The 27093-nt window shown below is 45.5% G+C and overlaps 1 protein-coding gene across 1 annotated transcript in view; it reads right to left on the reverse strand.

The window, feature by feature from the left end:
• The window catches only part of KLHL7 (kelch like family member 7), a gene marked incomplete in the record, with an annotated part of 773580 nt that overhangs the window by 746169 nt on the left and 318 nt on the right, over positions 1-27093 (reverse strand).

A 27093-nucleotide genomic window follows, 5' to 3' on the forward strand; every position in this document is an offset into this window, starting at 1 on the left:
GATCCCGGGGTCATTGGTGCCTATGATTCAACGTTGGCACATTGGTACTCTTTATAAACGTGTGGCTAGTGCATGGTGGGGATTGGAGTGTGGGACCGGGCTTGAATATACCCAGTCACCCCTCACTTTAAAAAAAAACAAAAACAAAAAAAAAAAAACTGGTATGGCCATCTGACAACCTCGCCTAGTATCGCTTGACAGCACTGCTATTTGCGGCACTGATTGAGAATGGTGTCTGTGTTCACAAGTAGCATTTAGAGATTTTGTATGTTTTTGTGCAATCATTGTGCCTTTTACAGGACTTGAGCTTGTTTGTGGGTGGAAGGGGCATAATTAAGCCTGGGCATCACAGAGGGTGGAGTGTCGAGGTTGTTGCTTAGGCGCCCGCTCATACGCTGTGGCTAATTGCCATTTGTCAACTTTTTTGACACCGACAATGAGTTGTGCGCTGAGAAGCAACTTTAAGTCTGGCTCTCTACCAAAACTTAATGGAAAGACTGGGGGCCAAAACTCATCAATCACCACCACACCCTTCTCGCTTGTGTCTAAAAAAAAAAAAAAAAACTAAAAAAAAATAATAATAAAATCACCATTGTCGACGCCCTCTGCCTCTGATGTGGAGGATGTTACTTCAGATCAAATAGGACCCTTGGACACCCCGTGTTTGGGGGATTTGGTCCTGGGCTCGCCGCCCTAGGTAAATGCCTTGGCTTTGAATTTGAAGTCCTCCACATTTAGTGTGCAGGAAGTGAATGACAATGATCGGGGGGTGGATTGTGAGGATGCATATACTATAACAACATTAACTGCACCCCTGGACATGACCAAGTTGGTTCCCCCTATGTTTCAGATTCCTCAATGTTGGCTCCAGCAATTATGACTGAGCTGGGAAAAAGAGTGAAGACTCTCTTTGGGCCCTTCGACACCGGCATCTAGGTCGTCGCCACTTCGTGAACAAGTTCACTTCCATATTCCAGACGACTTAAGTTATAAAAATTGTGGCAATTCTCAATCTAACTTGCTGTGTACGTCTGAAAGGGAAGTGGGAACAGAGGTGTTGTCGGCGGCCCACATTGATTCATTTGGCACTCTGCCCCCTCGTATTGTGGATGAGTTTTCTTTGGGGAATGAAGATCTAGGTTTATCTGTACCCAAGGAGAAGGTACAGTCATCTTCAACCCCAGAAGCTTCACTTTCTGGCTCTTTTTCTAATGATCCTTTCAATTTCCCAGTCATTTCACATATACTTAACCTGTTGGACAAGGGCCACAAATTCACTCACTGCTCCCTGAGGGAAATGCAAGGTTCCTTAACCTTTATGAAAGAAAAGATGTTGAAACTAGAAGTTATATTTTTGCGGAAGAGCAATCGAAAGAATTATTCTTTGCACAAGTGGAAAAAATGTTGGGAAAAGCGGCAACACAACTGCCACCTGTCCTCTCACCACCCCTATCACGGTCACAGGGCACACAGACAGATAATGAGCCACAAAAAGGCTCACCCGCCTTATAGATCACATTCGCAGGCCGCTCCAAGGGGTGCACAAGGTCAAAGCGGAGCCAATCGATTGTGAGATAATAGATTTACTGGAGGTGGCAAAACTCCACCATGACCGGCTTCTACAGGTTGAACACTTATTGCTTGTCGGCGAAGCCATCAGTATGTAAAGAAGCTCCACATATGACGGGAGGAATGGAGCCCGGTACCATCGTACAGGTCACTCCTGATAGTCCTTCTGCTCTGACGGACATCATTGATAGTCAGATAATTCCAGAGGCTGTTGCTCCATCACCACCTAGTAACCCTGAGTTGGCAGACGTTGAGCAAGCCGGATGACATTTTATGTCTCGCAAGGCGAAGACGACCTTCCTGCGAGCCCAAAAACGTCTTAACCTGGCAAAGGCCTCTCAAAAGCAAGTAGCAAAGAAAGCGTCCATAGTATCTAGCTCCCTAACCGGTATCATATCAATACCAGGTCTGAGTGCCACCAAGGAGAATAGACAGGATGAATTAGCCCTGGATCTTTGTGATCTGAACGAGGAGAGCAAAAAACATCTCCAGATTAAGGCCCCACAAAGCGGCAACCTGCAACCAGTTGCCCCGAACCCATCTAGGACCACTTCTATAAAGTCGCAGTCGCAATTACACTGCTTCTTTCCTAACATCGAAAGCAAAAAAGTGGGCACGTGGGCCACTGGCCAAGCAGAATCGGTATCCATCCCAGAAATTGATCATGAGATATCTCTGGCTGTATTAAAGCCAGAGATCCAGTCCTGCACCCAAGCTGGTCCGGATTATGCCTCCCAGAGGGGGAACGAGGAGGAGGCTTTTGTCCACAGTCCAACGTCTGTGCAGGCATCTGAGGCTTTGCCACGGACCACGCCTGTCGACGTGGACCGCAAACGTGACAATCAGTCGGGCGAGTCATCGGTCGCCCCACTGTCCCTCTCAGAAATTCCGAAAGATATGAAAATGATACTTGGATGGACTAGCAATCAGGATATGAACGGGCCAGCCAGGATTAATCGGTCCTTTTTGATGAATTCTTTCTTTCAGATTCCCCCCTTAAGAAACTTATCAAAGGACCTGGACTGGGTCAAGTTTGCAGCTCATAATAATCATAGAGTGCTGTGTAGAGTCCAATCTCAGATAATAACGAAATTGATCTTAGACTATAAAGACAATTTTGCATTGTTGGGACTCACCCCCTGTCTTTTTGTAGACATGGAGTGTGCTTGGGCCATTCTGGACTTTGTTATGCCAACAGCGATTAAACGTGCAGACTGGCTGTCAGTGGCTGCACTTGAACCCCACACCAGCCACTTGAGCTTACGGCTTGAGTCACTCACACAGGCGTCAAGTGGCCTGTCGTGGCTTGAGCCCTTGATTAAAGTTGCTGCATCTATGAAACCTCCCACATCGGCATCATAACATCACAGGATTGCTACTGCATCCTGGAATTGTTGTGGCATGAACAACCTTAGGTTATGGCATGAGAGTGTGGTGTCTTTTCAGAGGCCACACATTTTATTGTTACAGGAAACAATGGCATTAGTGGAACCCACACTTGATGGGTACTCATGTTTTAATGTCCCTGCTCGCCGGCTTTGTTTTGGTCGTCTTGCTGGTGGCATTGCGATATTGGTCAATAATGCCTTGAAGGTAGACGTACGTAATGTTAGGCAGAAACCTGTGCAGTTCCCTCTGGGACCACTGCAAAAGACTTAAGACTACAGGCTTTTGGCAGCAAACCCACTTGGTAGCAGTCTGTACCACACAGATTGACCTGATAGCTGTGGCTGAGCAGTCAGACTTCCCTCAAGAAGAGTTAGGCAGTATACAGAGTATTCACAATAGGTCAAAAGAACATAGTAGAACAAGTAAACACTGACCAGGGCTTGGTGTAAAAGGGATATAATTATTTATTTAAAACCACATCTAGAAAAACACACAGGCACTAACATTAAGCAATTCAAAAACACGGTCACTAAAAGATACACACTCCCTTAGAAGAATATTAGACAAGTCTTAAGTAAAGTCCCACTTAATTTCAGACAGCGGTGAGCCCTTAACGTAGATGGCACTCTAATAATTCGTTTTAAAAGGGAGAGAAAAGCATAGAATAAATTGAAACAGATCCCAACACTTTTTCACGAACACAACAAGAGAGGAAGGCAAAGTAACACCGTGAGTTTAGAGTCAGTAGGCCGGATCCACTTTAAGAGGATCAAAACTAATGTGTCCAAGGTCACATGGTTGCAGTGCACAAGAGTCTTGCAAAGGTTCAAAAAGAGTTGGACCAAAAGAAAGGGACCAGTTAGAGGGTCAAGGCGGCCAGCCCAGTCCAGAAGGTTAAGGGGTTATTATATCCTTGTAGCAATCTTTAGAAAGGGAGGCCTGGCGGACACGGTACCTTAAAGTGGTGAAAATACTCCAGCGGGGGCAGTTGTTCCTGGCAGCGGATGCAAGTCGGTGCTTCGTCCGGGGGGGAGAGAGGATCTCGTCGGGGAGGAAGACAGGAGTCCGTTGCACTGCCAGGGAAGAAACCAGCCGCAGAGTTCTCAGGTAAAAGGAGCGGTCCTTTTATTCGCGGTCCAGTGGTAAGTGGCTACCCGGTTGCCGGGGTGCTTGGCGCAGGCAATTCGACCACAAGATGGTCTGGGGTGCGAAGAGAAGAAGGTAAACTGGTTGTGCCCACCAGTCAGGGGAAGAAGCCTCTCCAGCCGGGAAATCTTCTCTGTTGTCGGGAAGTGGTGAGTCGGTTCCGCAGGGCTCCACCGGTGGCGTCATCGTGGTATGTCGGCTCAGCTTCTCCCTCGTCGGATTCTCAGGTCCTGTGGCGACTTCTGAAGTTCCAGTCCCCAAAGCCCTGCTTTTATGCAGCACACCCCCATTCACTCAGCCTAGCTGTCAATCAAACATGCTAAGTACTTGGGCCAATCACATAAGAGTGCGACTTGAGTTACCAAGGTAACTCAGTCCAGGGTGCCTAAACCCCCTCCCACATCCCCTGTGGTACCCAGACAGAGTGGCTCCACTTTTGGAGGCTTCTGTGGAGAAGCCCGCCAAAAAGTGGAACAAAGGGCTCGACTTGGGTTGGAGTCACAGAAGAGAACACAAACGCCATTTTAGAATCGAGTCCTGGCAAAAAATACCAACCGGCGAATTAATATTAAATAAATAAACCGGCGGTGTGTTCGAGGCTATGAGAATTAAATAATTAAAGTTGGTAGTCTCGAACAATGGGAAAATCCCATAGGGATATATTTGCGGTCGAATATAAAAAGTAGTTTCCACTGCCACCAGCCAAAACCCGATCAGGGGGGACGGAGACGTGCCCTCTCGACTAACAGACCCCTCTCGACTAACAGACCCCTCTCGACTAACAGACCCCGGGGCAATCGAATTGCTCCGACCAGTACATCCACAATATGATGGTTTGTACTGGTTTCTGTTAATTATTTAGGACTAGTAAAGCCAATGGTGACTTTACATGCCCTGGGAGACAGTAGTCAGTCCCAGGGTATGGAGTCTATGGTGGGGTGTCACTATAACACCCCTGTGTTACTGCACGGAGGGTGCTGTGTAACACACATAGTAAAAACACATGAGACCCTATGGAGTAAAGGACCCCATAGCCCATAAAACACATTAACAGTCAAAGGAACACCATAAATCATGTCCAAGAGTGGGAGAAAAAGAGTCTCACTCTTGGCAGAAGAAAAAAACAAACTCCAGAAATCCGGCAAAGCTGCTGTGGGACTCACTAGGTTAGGAAATTCAGCCTAAAGAGAGAATTCTCCCTAACACATAATCTGGGAAACACGGAGTCATGCTTATTGGTTGAGTTGATCTTTTCTGAAGGTACGATTCACTCACTACTCCTGATGTCCATATATTGGAATCGGAACATGGCTGCCCTGGATTCGACCTTAGAGGGCATAAATCGATTGTTAGGTTTGGCAGCCCGTATTTGTCCAAAGCATGAAATATCGAATTGGAAGGCACCAATCGGCCGACATTACACTCTACGCCCTATGCCTTGCAAGCTTTTTGTAGAGGAAATAAATGGGCCAGCTTCTTTGAAGGGTGGGGTATTTATCCTATCGAATTTGCGACAGATGCTATTAAAATCTCATGGAAGCGTGGGGCTTCATCATCTCTTATTGATTACATGCTTGCATCTGTAGTATGCACTGGTCTGCTTGCCCACATTAAAGTTTTGAACACGGGTGTGAGCGACCATCGGATGTTGCATACTTGCTTACATTTGAACGTTCCCACATATCAAAATTTATGGAGACTGTCGCCATGGTTGAAAGCGCCAGGCATCTTTTGTCTGTCAGGTGGAATCCCAACACCTGTCACAAAATGGTTTTTCGTGTAAATCAAGACTTGTTGGTGATCAATGACACCAACACTTCTTGGTGGACCTGGGAAAAAGTTAACGAAACAAACCTGAGGATGATTCATTCTAAGGAATCACACGCACAGAGCCAACCAAAAGTTTCTCGTCCACACTTGGCAGCAGGGGCCAAACTAAAAACCCAAAAAAATAGAGAGCTGCGGAATCTAAGAGGGCGTTCAATGGGCACATTCGATTTAAAAACCGAAAAGAACTGCAGTGTCACCCGCTTTAAATCAAATTTAAAGTCGGTGCGCCATGTTGCCCGTAACCTCGCCAATCAACATATGATTGAATTGTTATGCAAAAAGAACACCAGGGATCAATGGCTTATTCTATGCAACCCAATGGGTTTGCCGGACAATCGTATGGCCGCCACTATATCTGGCTCTGAATGGAAATCTTTTTTTTTTTTACAGAAATTTGCGCTGCCTGAGTTACATCTAAGGCAGGAGTCCCTCGACTTAAAATTGAAATTTCCTTTGGCTTGTCCATGGACCACCAAAGATATTACATGGGCAATTTCCCAACTTAAAGTCTCAAAAGCCGCCGGTCCTGACGGGCTGCCACCTGCATACTTAAGGACGATCCCTACTTCTGGGCTAAGTACTTGCTGCTGTGGTACCAGTTAATATTTCAATCTGGGAAAATCCCCAGCTCGTGGCTTATGGCAATTGTGATTCCAATCCACAAAAAGGGTGCGTTAAATGACCCGTTAAACTTTAGGCCAATAGCTTTAATTGATATTTCAGCTACGATCTTTGCAAAGCTGGTTTTGTGCGAACTGGAATCTTTTGTCAACACGGCGTGTATCCTCTCAAAAGCTCAGGTTGGCTTTCGCAAATCTATGGGCACGCAGCTCAATGCCACCATTCTTGCCCATTTGCTGTCTGTCTCGCGCGCACAGCCTAATGGTACGATCTATATGGCATCTTTAGATCCATCAGCGGCATTTGATAGTGTATTGCGCAATCGTCTTTGGCAGAAAATGCTGTCCTATGGCATTCCCCCCGAATTGGTTGCGAGAATAGCCTCCCTTCACCAAAACACCTTGTATAGGGTGCGCATCAATCCAGAGGGTCTTCTATCCGACAGCATCCCGATAAAAATCGGTGTGAAGCAGGGCTACAACTTGGCCGCAGTACTTTTTAACTTGTACCTGGCCGACATTGAACAAATTTGGTGAGGGTACGCACACATTCCCAGTAACACTGGGTACGTTGCGTGTGCATTGGTTGGCATTTGCTGACGATGTCATCTTATTTGACAGAGTACCCTTTGGCCTTCAGAATAAATTGAATATATTTTATGAGTATTGTAAACAGAACAACTTAACTATTAACTCGGACAAATCTCATATTACAGTATTCTCTCCAAAAAAGAAAAATCTGCAATTTAAGTATGAGATCAACTCCCAGCAGATCATGATGAGGGAAGAGATCACGTACTTGGGGTACCCAGTGTCAGGCAGTATGTCCGTCGGTAGATGGCGGCTAGTGTTGGAGACCAAGCTAAATCACTTGTCAGCACAGATGCAGATTTTATTTTTGAAGACACTGTAAATACTCGCTTCTGCCCCTATTGAATTATTATACTATGAAGGTAGAACCTATCCTACTTTACACCTTAGACATCTGTCTAGTACAGCTGGGGCCACTTTTGAATCTTCTGCAAGGCAAGCTTTGGAAAAAGGTTCTAGGGCTCCCTGGGTTTCTGCCCAACCCAATCATTTTACATGAATTGGGACTCTATTCCCTATCAGACAAATATGAGTGGTGCAGGTTGAGCTCATTTAGTAAAATGATCTCGCCCCCCCGCCAAATCTTTGTACGAGGATTTTAGTTTAATGATAAAGGACGCTTTTCCATCTTCGGTGGCTGAATTTAAGTTGCACATGGGGGCGATTCCAAGTTCATTGAACATGTCTCCACAGGACGTAATTGACGCCCCTAGGAAAGTCAAGGATAGATTTTTTCAGAATGCATAGGCCCGTAATACTACGTGATTTCAGGTTATTCTACCTTTCATACATATGCAAAATTTAGGCACGCTGTAGCGCCCCGTTTGCCATATCTATTGTGTTTTCCTGATCAGCACGCCCTGAGGACTTACATGAGATTCCGTTTGGATCTCATCCATACTGGAGCCCAAATTGGTAATTGGACATGCTATAAAGGATTAGGGCTGGGGGATAGTTGTCGGTTTTTTACTAGGGTGGGGGTGCAAGAAACCCTCGAACACTTAACCAAGCAATGTACCCACTTTGCTCCCCAAAGGCTCCTTTGCTTAGGAGCTTACTCTGTATCTCACACTAGTATGGAATGTCAGCTGGTTTGGCTACGCTGCATGTGGGGGCAGTCTAACTCCATTATGTTAGCTATTGTAAGACTGGTGAACATAATTGAGAAAGATCTTCTGTATTCAAACAAGTTGCTATTAACAAAGGTGCTAAACAGCGGTTTAACGTAGCAACTAGTTATTATTATGTTGGAAAAAACTCTTTTGAAGATCAAAGAAATTGTTTAAATTGCTGTATGGTAAATGCAATTAATATAGAACGAGATTGATGATTCTTTATTTTAAATTGGAGGACATTTTAAAGTATTTTTGTATACAATTTTTAGAAAATAGTAAACTGTATACAGGATGTATGCATGTATTTGTGTTGTTCAGGAATGAAGTTTGGTTGTTTTATCTATGTCAAACTTTTAAAAAAAAAAATGTGTAAAGGTGTACATTTATTTTTGCTACCAAAAAACAAATAAATAAAAGGAAACTGATTGAATGTCAGGAGCAGTTTGCATTTTTGTGGAACGGGAGGCAGTATACTTTTATTCGGTTGCCTGTGGGCTATATGCATAGTCCAACGATTTGGCACCGGCTGGTGGCCGAACACTTAGACAAGATTCCATGTAAACCAGATGAGCAAATTGTGCATTATGTTGACGACATATTGATTCAAGGCAAGGATGAGCAGATTGTGCGGTTACATTTCCATCTCAGAGGAGGTTTTACGCAAGGAAGGATGGGAGATAAATGATGCTAAAACACAAGGTCCGGCAGAAACCGTTATTTTTCTAGGAATACAATGGCACAATGGATACTGTGAGATGGTGCCAAAGGCTAACCAAAAGATTCTTGAATTTCCGACTCCGAGAACTAAAAAGCAGGCACAACAGTTTATTGGGTTGTTCGGATTCTGGAGGCAACATTCCACATTTGGGTCAAATTGTAGCACCCCTTTACAAGATCACGCATAAACAATTTGAGTTTGTATGGAATGAGGAGCATAAGAAGGATACCATTCAAAAGGTGCTTGATTTGTGGCCATTAAGTGATGGTGAGGTGCAATTGAATGTGTCCGCACAATATTCTTATGCGAATTGGAGCTTAGGGCAAAAAAAAAAAAGAGAAAACAAGTGCCTTTAGGATTCTGGAGTAGAAAATTACCAGATGCGGGTGATAGATATACCCCCTTTGAAAAACAATTGTTAGCACGCTACTGGGCACTTATAGAAACTGAACAAATGACGGTTGGTCATGATATAATCATTGGACCGGAAATACCTATTGCGCAGTGGATGCTTAGTTCCCCAAAGACGCATTGAAGTGATCATGCAAAAGAAGCTAGTGTTATTAAATGGAAATGGTACATTCAGAATCGTGCCAAGCCAGGTAAAAGTGGTGTAGCTAAACTACATGAATAAGTAGCAGGTGTTCCGCTAACAGATCGCGAACCGGAGGGTGAGAGAATGGTCGAGAAATCTCGAGAAATCTCCAGTTATGAGGGGGATCCCATATGGAGAATTATCTATTGAACATGCATGGTTTACTGATGGCGCGACCAAATATATGTGGGGATTGAGGGATATTGGAAAACAGTAGCGTACAATCCCAAGATGAAGAAGGTGCTTACCACCTCAGGAAAAGGGAAGAGTAGCCAATTTGCACAACTCTATGCTGTATATCAGGCACTGAAACAAGAAACGCCTGGTAGTTGTCATAGTTATACTGATTCATGGTCGGTTGAAAGTTTGGCTGCCGAATTGGAAAAAGAATGGATGGAAAATTCATACAAAGGAAGTGTGGGGGAAGGAAATATGGCAAGATATTGCTGACATGCTGATGCATACTACTGTGACGGTATATCACGTGGATGCACATTGCGCAACAGACTCATTAGAATGTTGGTTCAATTCTGTTGCAGATGAACATGCAAAGATTGAAGTCATGGACTCGAGGGCTGAAGAGGAGGATTTGGAGGGTATTGCCAAATGGGCCCACCAGAAAAGTGGACATCTCGGAGAGAAGGCTACTATCAGGTGGGCACAAGGCAGGGGAATTAGCATCCCATTAGAAATTGTGAAGACTAATTTTACATTGCCCTGTATGCCAACATCAGAAACCTCGATCTATTCCACACATAATTCATGGTACATTCAAACGGGGTAAATTGCCCGGACAAATTTGGCAAATCGATTATATTGGTCCTATACCCACGAGTAAGGGTTGTCAATATGCATGTACTATTGTAGACACATATTCCGGCTACCCAATAGTTTTGCTGTGCCAGAGAGCTACCCAATTGAACACTATTAAATTGTTGGACCAGGTAGCTGTATACTATGGTGCCCCTTTGCAAGTTCAAAGTGATAATGGATCCCATTTTAAAGGGAAATGGTCATTGATTACTGTCAAGATAAGGTAATAGAATGAATTTTTCATGTCCCTTATCACCCGGAAGCCTCTGGTCTGAATCAGAGAATGAATGGGTTATTTAAACAACAACTTGGCAAGATTGGAGATGGTACTTTGCAAAGACGACGGGAACACATATTCGAAGCTGTTCAGATTTTAAATAACCGTGCGATTGTGAACGGTGAGACTCCATTAACGCGCATGTTAACGCCAGCCTTGAAAATGAAACCAAATCAAGCCAGTGAGACCTTAATGTATTGGAAAATATCCCCTGGTGCGCTGGCTCCTTATTGTGCCACTACTGAGTCTGCTGGTGTGGATTTGCATTCAAAGGAGGAAATTCGGCTTCAGCCAAAGGGCATTGCTGTAATTGCCACAGGAATTGGAGTGCAAATCCCGTCTGCACAAATGGGATTGATTGCCCCAAGATCTGGCCTAGCCCTAAAAGGTACTCAAGTATTGGGTGAAATTATAGACGCTGATTATCAAGGCGTCATTATAATTATTCTTTTAAACAGTGAAAATGTACCATCAATACATAAAGGAGACAGTTGCACAATTAATATTGATACCTGTTAAACTATCCATGGTAAAGAAGGATGAGCCTCCCACAGTATTGACAAAACGTGGAGATAGAGGTTTTGGTTCATCAGATACGATGTTCCCTGGTGCAAAGGTATGGGTTGAAAAACCCACTGGTCCGCCTGTTCTTCTCCAGCTGCAATTACATCAGCCAGATCAATTAGCAACCATGATGGAACCTGGAAAAAAGAAATGGATGCATATCCCGACTGACAAATGTTATGTACGTGAGTGATGTGCCCGACTGATATCTTCTTTTTCAGAAATTTTGCTTTAAATCCTGAGTGTATTGAGTGCCTGCGTGTGGCACGTTGGGCGTCCATTCGTGAGGGTCCAGGTTCATGTCCGAGGATGTGGCAGACTTCTCTATTCTCCAAGTGGAGCAGGGAATCTGGATGAAAACTGATGCTCCGCCCATCAGCTTTGCACTCAAGGATGTGTCTGTTGCAGCCTACCGTATTGCTATCAGAATAAGGCACGAGCATAGAAATAAAAGTCTGCCTTTGACTCCTTCTGGAATTTGTATGTCTTTTTCCCTCATCACGGTTATTCTGCACTGGTCAGACAACCCTTGGCCCAACAGGTCTTGAATATTTCTCATTTCTGTTTGACGGAGGTGCACAGCTCCGCTGATCTGATCTCTACATGTCTTGTGGCGATTCCAACGCCCACTTCGGTTTTTAAAGATTTATTTGGAGTTTTGCACAACGATTCCATAGTGGAGCATTCAGATATCCAGCATTCATTTTCCGTTTATAAATATTGTACATTTTGTGCATACTATTCACAAATGGAGGAACATGACTCGTATCATGACACACGATATTGCTCCTGCAGATGTTTGCTATCGCATGACTTGTGTGATCCAACCTATATTATAAAATGTCAACAACTTAAACTTGAAAGGTATGTTAAAAAGACAGATTCCGAGAAACAGTTATGCACTAGATCAATAAATGTGTGTGCTGATGTTTCGAATAACATGATATGTAATTTTACTATCATTAAAGCTAGCCACCTGAATCATGTAAAACTTACATCTGGTTGGTTATTTTCTTGTGGTAACTTCACTTATTCATGTATTCCTGCCAATATTTCAGGTGACACGCCTTGGTATGATGTATCCAACGAAACCTGCTATTGTACATTCTATACGTGCCGCTTCATATATTACTTTGACTCCAGATTGCAATTCTGAAGTGCATTTATTTTCTGAAACTGAAGTGTTGGCATTAGCTATTTCCATTGATGGAATTTGGGTTTAGCCGCTGAGGGTTATAAAAACGATTACATTTGCTTGCTTAGTAGTTAATGGGCTAAATGACACCTCACAAGCTTTAACTGAGTTGCTGTTGGATAATAGAAATTTTATCAAAGCTATTTTTCAAAACAGAGCAGCCATTGATTATTTGTTTTTGAAACATAATTTGGGTTGTGAAGCTGTTGAAGGCATATGGTATTTTGACCTGGGTGACCGTTCCCGCTCTATTGCGAATCATATTAAGGGTATGAAAGATCTAGTAGCCCAGGTTACACAAGATCAGAATGGTGATTGGTGGGAAAACTTGTTATCATGGATTCCTGAAGCACTACGTGCTGCATTGCTTTGGTATTGGTTATGGTATTGCTATAATAGTAATTTGTTTTTGTTGTTGTGCTTCGTGTATTCCTAATATATGGAGAATGATTCGTAGGTTTTGGACGTCTTTTGACCACCCATTGGGTTATGGAGGTTGAGTGTCCAAGGAGTGGAGTGTAATGCTTGTGTGGAAATGAGAGCCAGAATAATATGGTGTCGATGCACAGCCAATTTGGACACCTGTCTTCCATCACAGTAATAAAACCTGCATCTCAGTGGGCCTCACAGAATGAACGAACAGCAGCGAAAACAGAGCAAGGTCACAAATATTATCCAAGTGGACTTACTGCAGAGAATAGTTATTGTATTGTCAGCTGAAGGACGAATACATAGTCGGAGCACACTGCAGGTGCATAATAAGGGATTCTGGGAATTAATGCGAGAGAGAGTGGCGCGGGGTTGTTCCACTTCTAACTGGATTTTTCCAACCTCTGTCCCTTCGACTTGTGATCTGCTCTTCGGCCGGGAGCAAAACAACTGAGAGGGGCAGGGAAATGTCCCCATAAAGGGGAGTGCATTGCATGGCAAAAGTTAGTCTGGACCCCTGGATGAAACAGTCTTGCTGAAAGGGAGGATGCTCCGCTTCAGATCCCGTTAGACCCAGTGACCTCTTTGCCTACCTGCTGAGGGACTAAGCAGTGTTTAGGTGGCCAAAATTTCTTCTGCATCCTGTTTAACAGTGATGTTTCTTAGATCCAATATATATATATATATATATATATATATATATATATATATATATTGAATAAAGGGTCTATAACGAGCCATTTGTTTTATGATATTGTATTGTTCATGTGTTATTTCTTGTTTGTCCGAGTCCAATAACTCGCTTTTGCTAAAGGGGGCCGGGGAGACGCAAGTGGTAGTGCTTCCCCCACATGGCCAGACAGACGCAAAACATATCCCTAAACAGCGGAGTATGGAAACCCTCTACTTGAGGTCAGGTGAAAGGTATTGATATGCATCATGGTAACAGTGGGGGGAATACGCCCCTTCAGCACCTGTGTAAGACCCTAGGATATGCAAATATAGCATAGAATGGTCCAAAAGTACAGACGGTAAATTAACCAAACCATGGCCACCTTGTGGCAGTGTCTCCAAAGATGTGAAGAAATCACTACTGACACACATAGAGGGCGCCTACAAGGGGAAGAAATTGACCGAATGCATGGCCATATCAGAGTTGCGGCGCATGTTTCAAGCATTAGTGGATGCTAAGCCAGCAGGAGGTAAAGGACCAAGGGACTCATCCCTCCGCACCTCCCCCTACCCCTCCAAGTGTAGTATCCGATGATGAACAGGGAATGTATCCAATGAGGGAACTAAAGGCAGCAGAGGGGTATTCAAATCCAACATATAAGCCACCACCAAATACCAAGGAGGATAAGCCGAAAGGCGCAGGGCAGCCAGCAAGTGATGCAGGGGCGAGTAGTGAGGAGCAGCAACGTGCAAAGGAGGGGTTTGAGGGCATAAGCACGAACGAATGTCTAGCAGCGCAGGTACTTTTAAAGATTCAAGGGAAGACAAACGGAGCGGGAGAAGAGGCGACTGAGGCTATTGCTTGAAAAAGCCTGAAAAGGGACAGTGACAACAGACTGGGCAAAACTAATGGATGAAGAGGATAGAAGGGAGAAGGACAGGGAGGTGAGATTAGAGTGTGAAGACAGAGAAGGCGAGAAGAGAAATTGGAGCAGGAAGACAGGGAACGGAGAAGGGAGGAAGAAAAGGAACACTTGGAAAGGGAGTGAGAAGAAAGAATAGAGGGATCTCAAGGAAAGGAAGCAAGCAGAAAGGGTGATGAGGGAGAACTAGAGATAGAGTAAGAAAAAACACAAGTTAGCAGAGAGAGAACAGAGGAAGTCACAGTTGGCTAGAATGGCGAGAAAACCAGCGTCCAGGGATGACGGCGAGCGAGCAAAAAGGGTAGTGAAGACGCAAGTATCGCTGGATAGGGAAAGGAATAGGTTTGAGGAGGGCAGACTGACAGAACCAGACAGCACAAACTCTCAGGGAAGGAGTGCAAATGAGGGAAGAGGAGCAGGTCTAGAGGGCTGGCATGAGAGACATCGATCTCAGCATGAAACCGAACACAGACTTGACATTGAGGAGACTGAATTTTGCAGAGGATTTTTGTAGTAACTTTGACATGGGGTCTGAAAACTAAGACAAATACAGCGGGGACGAGAGGGTGGGAGCAGTAACGATCACAGTCCATGGGAAAGTTCAGGACACATACACAAGAAGAAGAGGGAGGTAGCTCAGACGAGCAGACACAGACGGACGACTTTTGCACCTCACACAGCACCTATGTTAACAGACTAAGGGATCTCCCAGGACGAAGGAGGGGGTAAGACAGCTAATAGCTTGTTCGAGAGGACGATTGACTAGAGCTTATGATTACAACAAGAGAGTACCTATACTGGAACCAGTAGATGTCTGCACAGACACCGAGGATGAGAGAAGGCCTCGACAAATTAGATTGACTAGGAAGTCACTTTAGGAGAAGGCAGCATACACACAGATGCCTTTACTGGAGAGGAGGAGGGGCGAGACCTCTGTACGTGCCATGGAAGCACACAGACAAGGAGAGTGTGAAGTGCAGGTTACCATCATTGAGCGCTGCAGCGGGGAAATGGATCTAGGAGATGGAGAAGATGACAGCTGGCCATAGACTAGGGACTGTTAGTATCGATATTAGGAGACGGAGCTGATGACGTATGGAAGAGGTCGGGGTTCCCAGGGGTGACGACATAGAACACAGCGCACAATGGGGCGCCATTTACAAACTGCAGGGCAGCAGTATGGCAAGCTTTACGAACACAATACCCAGACACAGAAATTTGGGCGATTACGTCACGTAAGATGGAGACCCTGTGCAGTACATTCAGGAGATTCAAGAGCTTCGAAGCCTCAAAACCTGAGCGCCATGGGACAAAACGGTAGCAGTATTTTACCACATATTAGTGCAGGGACTACCATAGCCAGTACAGAATGAAGAAACTGGCGGGGATGGAATGGGAAGGGATGGCCAGAAATACAGCTCACCATAGTGCACCATTGTAGACTATGGCAGGAGAAAGTTAAGCAAAAAGCAGAACACAGGGAGGCAGATGAGGCTAAATTAGTACAGAGAAAGCTATCAATGTATATGATGGAAGGGGCGGCTATAACCAGCCCCACCCCACAGGCACAGTAGCTTCTGCAGCATCAACAGACACGACCAGGGGGCAGGGCAACCCACAGCAGGGGTTCCGAGGATGGGGAGGATTACAAAGGGGGCAGGCACAGATGCATCGCAATCAATGGGGGTTTTCAGGAGAGTTTTGTGATTATGGACAACAGATGCAGCAGAATCCAGGGGACTTTCGTGGTGGGGGGGCGGGATCCAGGGCAAGGGAGGGAGCCACCACAGTGCTGGACCTGTGGGCAGCTTGGGCACATCTCAAGGGTATGTCGATTTAGAGGGACACAAAAGAATTGGGGATAGTGGGCCAGCAACCATATCAAGGAGGCCAAGAAGATAATTATGCACAGGATCAACAGCCACAGGGGCAGATGGAGGGTACATATCAAAAGATGCCACAAGCACAAGTACCACTAGCACAGATGCAGGTAAAACAGATGTCAGCACCAATTCCACAGTATTTTCAAGCACCACAGATTATAGGAAGCACACGGCAACTAGCACAGATACAGGATGACGACGCACCAGCAGACGCAGACACAGAAGCAACAGTACCTGGCCGACAACTGCAGGGAGTTACCATGGTAGGCAACAACCCCTTTAAAGGAAATGGAGTGTCCATGTATCCACAATAGGTAAGCCCACAGACTAACTTGATGTGTCCCCCTCCTGTCGATCACACCCAACCCTGCGGAGGAAACTTGCAAAGGGGACAAAATGTTTTCCTTTCTTGTTGACACTAGGGCGACTAGGTCAGGTATTAGTGAAGGAACATTTAAGTTGTCAAGCGATGCCATGAACACACAAGGATTCTCTGGGGCGCTAGAAGTGGTTCCTTTTCACTGATAATATCTAGCTATCCATAGGAGATCACGACTTATCAGTACCTCTACTTTACTCTCGACAGCACCTGTAAACATACTGGGACGAGACATCATGAGCAGACTAAATATGGCCAGAAACACCATTTGAACGAGCCAGAAGGAACGATAGTGTCCATAGAAATAGAGGTGTTGATGGCAAAGGAGGATTGGATTGCAGTACAGGGGTGGAGGACACGGAGAGCAATAATTGCAGTTCCAGAGGGGTGCAGGCTGACCACAGTGACAGATGAATAATTATTTCAGGAGGAGCTACAGAAATTGGAGATGGTATTTCGAAATGAGTGTAACCTACTGGTTAGATATGCTACAGAGAGGCGCCACAGAGAATGGCTATGGAAGCCCCGCCCTCATTTTGGGAGGAGGACATGGCCAAGGTACCCAGCAAGTCTATGGACTACAAATCCTTATGACGTGGGCTGCATAAAGAGCATAGGGGGAGTGAAGATCAAACTGAAACCAGGAGCGATTTTGCCAAGAGTAAAGCAGTATCACCTACCCATGGAAGCAGATGAAGGCATTTATGAAACAACCAAAGCTCTGATTGACTGAGGCATTCTGCTACCATCAGAATCTCCATGCAGAGCAGTGTACCCCATGCGCAAGACCAATGGGGGGCGGGGGGAGGTCATGCCATTTTATTCAGGATTTAAGACTTCTTAACTATATTGTTGAAGCAGAGTATCCTTTAGCAGTAAACCTGGCAACAGTTTCACAGTCACTGATTTGAACAACACATTCTTCTCAGTGCCACTACACCCAGACTCACAAGACTTGACCAGCTTTATTAAACGAAACACAGGGGTATTGCAAATCACCATCTATCTTTAACAGAGTGATACAGCTGGATCGAAGTGGCTTACAGAAAGAAAGCACAGTTTTGCAGTATGTAGACAACATTTTGATTTGCAGCGAGACAGAAGATCAGTGCAGGAGGGACTCGGTGCACATGCTGACAGTGCTAGATGACAAAGGGTACAAAGTAGACAAGGCCAAACTACAGTACTGCTAGAAGGAGGTGCAGTATATTGGGCACATGATATCCAAGGATTGTCGACATATTAACCAAAGAGAGCAGAGACAATACGCAAAATACCCAGGCCCACGAAGGTGAGGGAAATGCAGCAGTTCTTGGGGTTGTGCAATTACTGCAGTTCATGGATCTTGGACTAAAGCACATACCCGAGGTCATTACTGGGCGCACCGAAGGAAGCACAGAGGGGGGAACAACGACACTGACATGGACCACAGAGATGACTGAGGCTTTTAAGGAACTGAAGGAAGCCACAAGCACTGCTCCAAGTTAATGGCACCAGGCGTACTGGGACTGCAGTGGTAAGACTGAAGGAGGACGGGACAAGCGAGGTGGTTGCAAGTTTGTAACTACCATCCCATTATTCAGCACAAGCAGCAGAACTAGTAGCTCTCATATTAGCACTAGAAAACAGCATAGAGAATAACAATTTATTCTGACTCCGCCTATGTGACGTCAACAGTACACTCAGGATTGGCGCGATGGCTCAGGATAGCAGACAGAACCCCAGTGCAGCATGCACTATTATTTGACAGATTGATCGATGCGGTTGCATATCCACAAAAAGGTAGCACTAGTGAAGTGCCAGGCACACACAAAAGGTGAAAACCCATCTCAAAAAGGAAATCAAGCAGCAGATGAGGCAAAATGTGCAGCGTATTTTGGGCAATTGTGAGAAGAGACAAGGAGCTCAGGGAGGAGTAAGGAACATGGTGATGAAGGAAGGTTACAATGTACTACCAGAGACACAGATTATGGAGTTACAGGGAGCTTCACCCCAAGAGGAGAAGGAGCTATGGATAAAGAGAGGATGCTCCATATCTCCGACAGATGCCTTACAGAACGTGCCTTACAGAATAATGGGAAAGTGGTCGTGCCACTAGCATTATTGAAGAACAGCATTAGCACAATTGCACTATCCAACACACACAGGGAAGGAGGTCATTGCTTCACGCATTGGAGAAATGTGGTTTTGTCCGAATTTGAATGAACATGTAGCTGATTTCATAAGTAACATGCATGCTTGACATGCCAGCAGTTCATAGCAAGGCATACGAGAGGAGCCATAACAAAACCTGTAGGCCCATTTCTGCATCTCCACGTGGACTACGTGGATATAATCCAAGTTTGCCAAGGATACTGGTACATGATAGTGGTCATCTGCCCATTCTCTAGGTGGATAGAGGCAGGGTCCTGTTCACATGTCGACGCCCTTAGAGCAGCCAGGTTTCTGGTCAGGGAGGTTTTCCCCAAGATGGGGCGTGTGAGGTCCTACGGTCTGACACTGCCCTCACTTCGCCAATGAACATCACAACCCTGCTAGGCAATAAGCATACATTTGCTTGTGCATGCCACCCACAAGCGAATGGGATGTGTTAACGTCTGAATGGACTCCTAAAGGGGTGCATAGCTAAAACTCAGCAGAGCACCAAGAAAAACTGCATTGTTTACCCCTAGCCTCGTTTGACTCGTGCAATAAGCCAGGGTCCGACCACCATTTAACACCCCATGAGGTGGTGACAGGATGGAGCATGCTTCTTCCCCTGGCTCCTCCCACAAGAGCACAAAGACTGAGAATAGTGCAGATGGTTGCTAGTGCCTCTTATCGCTCGCCAGATTCAGCGGATCCATGGGGGCCCAGAAGACGGCGAAGAAATCGACTGCGACGACGCACCACAGGACTGTGAACTGAACATTCTGTGAAAGTGGGAGATATTGTTCTGCAAAATTTTGTGAGGCGCCAGAATGTGCCTATGTTCACTGGACCTCATGTGATTGGTGCTGTAGCAGACCACGCTGTTAAGCTAGTAGGTAAATTTGTCTGGAATCACCTTCAGGACGTCAAGCCCTACAAAGCAGTGGCCTCACCTGGCAACCGAGTCTCCATGACCGACAGGGCCAATGTTCAGGACCTAGATGAACTAGAAGTGCGTGAAGACATTACCCAATTAGGGAGATCCAGACACCCCACGGTCACACGATCCTAAACAGCAAAAGTAGCAACTGGAATACTTGTACAGTTCAACTAAGGATACACTGTCATTTCTTTTTCACACACGCATGTCTACGTGAATGTCATGGGGATTGTATTGTTTGTTTCATTGATGTTACCCTCCACCCATCACCCAGAAACATTCTCTGATCGTTTGTCCATGATGTGAGAAGACCCAGACGATTTAGAGCACAATCCCTTGTAGTATATTACCTTGTTTTTTTTAGAGTACTTGGCTCAAACATACCCACAACTTGAGCATAGTGAACCCCCAATGTTGTCCACGTTAAGAGACCCGTCCATAAGGAAGGTCTGGGAGGAGGTATTTCCCTTTGCAATTAATGATTATTTGGTTCGCGGGGCTTGATGGTATTGACAAAACTAACACAATATTGCCTTTTTTTGCACATTTCAGGCGGGGCACTGTATCACCAGGCAGCAAGGAGCAAGCAGCATAAATCGATATGAAGGGAACAATAAAGAACATTATTGTTATGTCGTGTCTATGGATTCCTAGTGGCTTGATGGGATTCATATTCTGGCAATTATATGTTAGTGTTACTGCCATCGCTGTATCCTCTACTAACATTCCCCCGACCCAAGCAGGTGGGACGACCATGTCAGGTAGAAGAGAGGACATTGCTGATAAAGAAGCGCAATGTTGACACAGACATGAAGGGAGTAGACTTCTATCTCACGGACACCGCTCAAGTGTCTAACAACATGTGGTACAAACATGACAAAAGTAGGTAAGGAAACCACTGAAGAGAGCGCTTATGTCTGCTCTTTAATACCCTATGCCAGGAGCACCTCATAGCAACTGAAATACCTGCAGCAAGAGATTGTGCAAACGCGAAGAAGATTCCAAGGGAAGACAGCAACATTGAGATGGATGTCCAAAGGGACATTCCCATGTGAATAAATTACATAAAGACATGGGACATGATGAATAATTATTGGCAGCTAGATGAAGCCATACAGTACATAGCCGATGGACCTGAGAAGGGAGAAACGAAGACTATCAAATTGAAGGAATTGCCATATACCCTGGACAAGAGTGAAGGAGATAGGAGAGGCCGGATGCTGGGAAAGACCACAGATATTAGTGTATGGATGAGTGTACAGTATGGCAGATGGAATGGTGAGAAGCAAGGCACCGACACTAGCCCAATCGTCAGTAAACAAGGTGCAGGAAGAGAATGTTAAGTGCCTGAAGGAGTGGGACGCAAGTGCAAAGTTATTGAAATGGCTGGAGAATGAAGCCGGAGCAATGCCAATAATCCCCCTGAAGACACCAGCCCAGTGTTATCAGAATGATGGTGATGTTGAAGTTGGCGAGAACGTTGGATGCAAAACAACTGAACAACTTGCAGCAATGAAAGCAGGAACCGCAGTGCTGATGGATCACTAATGCGAAGGCGTACGAGAAGCTGCCACCCGAATGGGGAGAAGTTTGCTTGTTGGTTCACATCAATATGCCCTCATTGGTTGTACCCAAGAAGGATGTGAAGATTGAGGACTTCCCGAATATATGAACAATAAGAGAAAGAAGAGATCGGTTGGGGTGACACCAACAGCCCAGGCGGAGCAGCTGGAAGGATTGAACAGAGTGAAAAGAGGGAGTAATTACTTCTCAGAGGCAGCAGAGCACAGGCTATGCAGCAGAACACAAATGTTTTTTGCATCTAACATCAGGGATACAGACGTACACTAACGCCAAGTGGTTACAGATCACTTGTTGGGAGCTGATGGTAACGATTCACTCTACAGTAAATGGGTTCAACGCCATAAAAAAAAATAAAAAAAAAAAGCTCAGAGCAATGATATTGGTGGAGCTCCAGAATAGATATGCTCTGGGTCTCCTCACGCCTACGGAAGGAGGAGTTTGAGCAAAGATGAGAGTTCCTGTTGCACATTCATACCAGCCAACGACGAAGAGAACGGAACTCTCTCAGATGCAGTAGCACAGTTGGTACAGATGCATGTTAAAATGGAAGATAAAGCATGAGGAACCAGGAAGGACAAGAGCTGGCTAGCATATATATGGTCATGGATGCCATCATGGCTGTCAGATGGACTGAAAGGGATAGCAGGAGCCCTCGTGCCGGGAGCAGCATCAGTGTGTGGGATCAAGACCTGCATGGCAAGTTGCAAGAAAACAGCAGAAGAGGCAATCAAATGCAGATCATGATGCTTGAATGAGCGATAAGTATGTCGCAAGGTATCCCCTCAGCCAGCCCTACAGGCCAGGTGCGGTACAACTCTACCCCAGAGTGGTTGAGGAGCCGCAGGCTGCAACCAAAGACACCTCAATTGACAGTATTGATTAAAGCGCCAACAAGCCATGTTGCTAACGTTGATAGGAGACACCATGACTTAGCAGCATTAGACATGAAGTACACGTGCCATCCACGCTTCGGGACATAAACATGCACTCAAATACACGAAGAACACAAGCGTACAGTTCTATAGTTAGAGGACAGATACATATACATACTGTCATTGCTTTTATTATTTTGCCATTCGCTTAACCCAGCAATGCAGAAACCGCAAAAAGCAAGAGATCCTGAGTAAAGCTTGCCGATGCTTACATGCAAATAACCTTATGGAGCTGCAGGAGCACCTATGAAACCTGACAGAACCATGTGTGATTAACCTATGGCGACTATAGAATAGCACAAACATTATAGAAGCTGCATTATGGTTTAGGAAAATTACAGCAGGCCACACAAATCTCAGCAAGAGCCGAGTTGAATTCAGGCTGGACGAGAGCAAACGTGTGGGACAGGACCCGCTGCCATAAGGCCACCAGATACAGATGACATTCCATTCCCTCAACGACAATAACACCAGCTGCAATAAATGTGAATCATTCTTCATAATTCAGAGCTGCACAGCTCCAAATAATGGTCTCCGAACACAGACAATGGACAGCAACCAGCGCTGGGAAAGGGAGCCGATCTCACAGTGCCAGACAGAAGCTTGCAACGAAGATGTTACAAAGTGGGATAAGTGTTGCGCTGAGCAAGAGAGCACTCTCATAGACTAAGGTGGTATGCACAAGTTACAATGCAGACACAGTCATTCTTATTACCTTGAGAAGTAACACCAAGAGCTGACAACCTTTGCGGATCCCAGGCCTGGGAACGCCAGCTCTAGCCAATCACAGTTTAGCAACGGGCAAGAACCAATGGCAAGATCCTCACACTGCAACATTGTTATAGATAGTGACTTGGGGATGGACCAGGCCAGCCACTTGACATGCGAAAGCCAGTAGAATGACACACATAGGTGATTAGGTTATTAGGCTCCTGACAGCCAATCGAGTAGTCCGATACATTTTCTGGAGAAGGGCCCAGATTGTGACATCACTGACGCAATTGTAGGTTAAAACTGGTCTGCGAGCCAGGAGATGTTGAGATGTCCACGGTTTTCTTCTGTCCCTGTACTGATCCCTGTTGGTTTTTGCTGTAATAACCCACAGTTTAAAGTTGCCGTTTGACTGAGTCCTTCGTTTGTCCAGTGGAAGGTGTTGGGCCTTCCGAGAGTCCACAAACTCCTAGTGGCCCTCTGGCGTACCTGGGAGTTTGTCCCAACAGTCCAACTAGACCAACGGCTGAAGCACCGCTCAAAGTCTTTGGAGATCAGGCAGTCCAACCGGAAGGGATGCCAGCCATCGGCTCTTCAGTCAGCGGTTCGTCTACACGGGGTTCTTGGCCCCACGCTTATCTGAAGGAATGGCTGCAAGAGTCCTCTTCTTATCCAAACCCCATCCTGGAGGCAAGTCCAAGACCACCAATGGCAAGGATCTAGACCATTCAAACAGTAGCCCAATCAAAGACAACTGCTGGTTTCACTCATGCCCCACACCTAGACTCTCTGGCTCCACACATGGGGAATGGGACTAGACAGTCGCACCCACTTCTTGGGCCACACACAAAGGTAACACTAGCCAGTGAAAATGGCAGCTTTGCCATGCTAGTGCATGACCTTATATGAGATTGCCTGACGTGGCAAGACAGGAAAAAGGCCAAACAATATGGCCAAAGAGCAAGCAAACATCTCGTGGCACAGCCATTTTAGAGCACTAGTCATGTTTTGTAACCATGCACGGTTAACGCATATGTGCACACTAAAAAGTATGCAAAAAGGAATCTGTTACCACCAGCTTGTCTTTAGGCACAAATAAAAGTAACCAAAAATCCCAAGCGTAAAAAGCTAGGGTGATACAAAAGTATCCCCATTGCACTGTATTGTAAGATGCTGTGTGCAAGGTTATAATGTTACGAAAATGTAAAAAGGGAAAGTTTTCCCAGTACTGATAAGCTGAAGGACTGATCAGCTTCGGAACAACAAACGACCAAAAGGCAGAGGAAGTGGGAGGCTTTACTTGCCATGAAAAAGCCAGAACAGGTTAAAAAACAAAGCAAAAAGATGGGGTGGTGGGGTCCATATAAACTATTGAGGAAAAGTTGCAAAAAGAGAAATCTTTTCTTAACCCCACTGTCTCCCGATGTAGTTGCTGTCCACAGATCTCAATTTTTTATTTCAGAAACAACTCCCTGCATCCTGCAGTGGGAGCAGTCTAGAAGAATCGGCCCAAATTCAACCAAAGGAAGAAACCATAACACGACACCCAATGCAGCCCAGAAGGCTTCACCACATCACAACAGCGACCAACACCCCGGGACACCAGAAAACTCATCACAACTGCAGAAAACCAAATGTTTAAATCCACAGAACACCAGCAAACCCATCAGTGAGTGTTGTGAAAACTGTGCTGGAAAGGGGGAGGGGCTTAAAGTTTTTTTTTGTTTTAAAGCCTCTCACCAGGGTTCCTGGGGAAAAGATCAGCAATGATTGGTACAGGTTGTCAGGTGAGCACTGAAGCCAATGGGAAGGGAAGAATGGATGATACACCAGCCCCACACTATAAAAGAAGACAGCAGGAAAGGCAGAGTCATGGATCATTCAGGTGAGGTCACAAGAGGAGGTGGATCGGTAAAGAGTTGGTGGCAGAGCTTACTAAAGGTGAGGTCTGTGTGGGAGAGAATGGCACCAGTTGTTTGATGGATGCTGTAGCGTGGGGTGTATAGAAGGTGAGAAAGATTGTGTGGGAGATAGGAGTGGGGTGGAAGTAGTAAGAGTGAGTAGGAGAGGGAGGCTTAGAGAAAGGACTGTAGGAGAGAAGAAGGAAGCATTAAAAAGTAGAGCTGAGTGTAAAGGCAGGGTGAGCCAGGGCACCATAGCCCCGAGTTTGTGTTCAAGTAGTAGTGTGAAGAGAGAATAGTAGCTGGATGGAGAGGGTAGTAGAGTGAAGAGCAGGATTGGGGCAGAGGGAGTGGCAGTAGTAGCACTGACTGAGGAGCACCATCAAAGGGTGGAGCCAAGTATTAGAAGTCAACAGAGGGTAGTACGGAGAGCAGTATAAGTGAGAGGAGGAGCAGCATTCTTAGTGCAGGGATTGTAGTAGTGGAAAGAGAGTAGTAGTAGTGGTAGTGCAGGAGTGTACTAAAGTGGAGAAAGGAGTGTGGTTGGAAAGAAGGTAGCAACAGCATAGGGCCGGGGTAGGAGGAAGAGAAGGAGAAACATCAGAGATAAAGAGGAGAAAAGGTGGGTGAAGTTGGAAGGAGGCGAGTAGAGGGAGGAAGAGAGTAGTAAGTGGATTAGACGGGTTGAAGATCCAACGGTACATACACACCCCACCCCTCTAGAAATAACGATCAGTAGTGAGGGATCAGCCAACAAGTCCCTGAAAGAGTTAAAAAACAAGCATTTTAGGGATGCATCTGTAGGTGATGGCAGACGTAGACAGGGGTTACTGGTCGGTAGCGCCAAGCAGGGATTACGGGAGCCTTGGTTAGGGAGGGATGAAATCAGGAGAAGGGAGAGGGACAGCCCTGCTGCCACTTCCCAAACCCCTCTCTCTTCCGAATCATCTGAAGAGAGAGGGGGTACCCCCAGGGTTCAAGGCAAGCCAACAAGGGCTATGGCAACGTCCTGGGCTGAGGCACAGGCGGTCTATACACGATATTGGTAGGACAGCTACTTGGGCTGACCAAAACACCTTCGTAAGGCATGACCGACCAAATGTGCATAGGCAAGAGGCTTGTACCTTTGCGACTGGGGTTTTGAGTGGTGTAACGTTCTGATTCCTCAGTCTCATGAGGACTTGTGTGAATAAAATGGTGGAGGGTGTCCATTGCACCAAGTGGTTGTAGTGTGGTGTGGTTTGTTTTAGGCCCATTCACCAAATGCAGTTAGTGTTCCTCCAAAGTAAGTACTGCGAAGCAGACGTGGAGGTAATGTCTATCACTTAATGGTAATTTTCATTTATTGTAGTCCTAATCTTCCTCCAACAGTACTTATGTCCCGCCTCTCTTGCAGTTTGCAATGTGCCTACTCCAAAGTGGTATGAAACTGAAACCAGAAGGTTGAAGGGAAAGGTATACCTAGGAGGGCATGGGGCACCTAAAAGAGTTATGGAAAGTGAAAGATTCCTGCATGGGAGGTGAGGTACCTCCAAAGTAAGTACTGTGATGAGGATGAGTAGGACTAATGAAGATTACCTGTAAATTATCGAGGAAGGCTTCGTATTGCGCCTCATATAACATCTCCCTCTTAGATGTACTCTGATGCAAGTTTCAGCTTGTAACTGGCGTTAACCACTAGCTGAAACCACCTAAGCCAAAACTAAAAATAGTGACAAGGTTGCGTCTGCCCTCTCAACTGTCAGAATCTACAATCTCTACTAAGACATCACTCTTCTACGTGAAACATATCTACAGATATTCTACAAAACGATTTACTCTGCATGGTAACATCTGCTTGGAGTAGTCAATTTGCCACAAGGCACACTTATGGAGGATACTGGCATGACATCCTCTCCCGTCCACCTGTTCCGGGGACAACCTGCTTGTGCATAGTATCTCTCGCTAGATGTACTTTGATGCAACAGTTTCAACTTATGATTGGTGTTTTAGCCCCACCTAATAACCACAACTAAAGATAGTGGCAGGGTTGCGTCTGCGCACCCAACTGTCAGAATCTACAATCGCTACGAAGACATCACTCTTCTATGCTATGTGAAATAATATCTACAGATATTCGGTGTGCCTGGTAACACGTCTGCTTGGAGTAGTCCATCTGTTGCCTCAAGACACACTCATGGGAGGAGA

The sequence above is a fragment of the Ambystoma mexicanum genome, chromosome 2q (genome assembly GCF_040938575.1).
Source record: "Ambystoma mexicanum isolate Mex_15411 chromosome 2q, UKY_AmexF1_1, whole genome shotgun sequence".
Classification (NCBI taxonomy): domain Eukaryota; kingdom Metazoa; phylum Chordata; class Amphibia; order Caudata; family Ambystomatidae; genus Ambystoma; species Ambystoma mexicanum.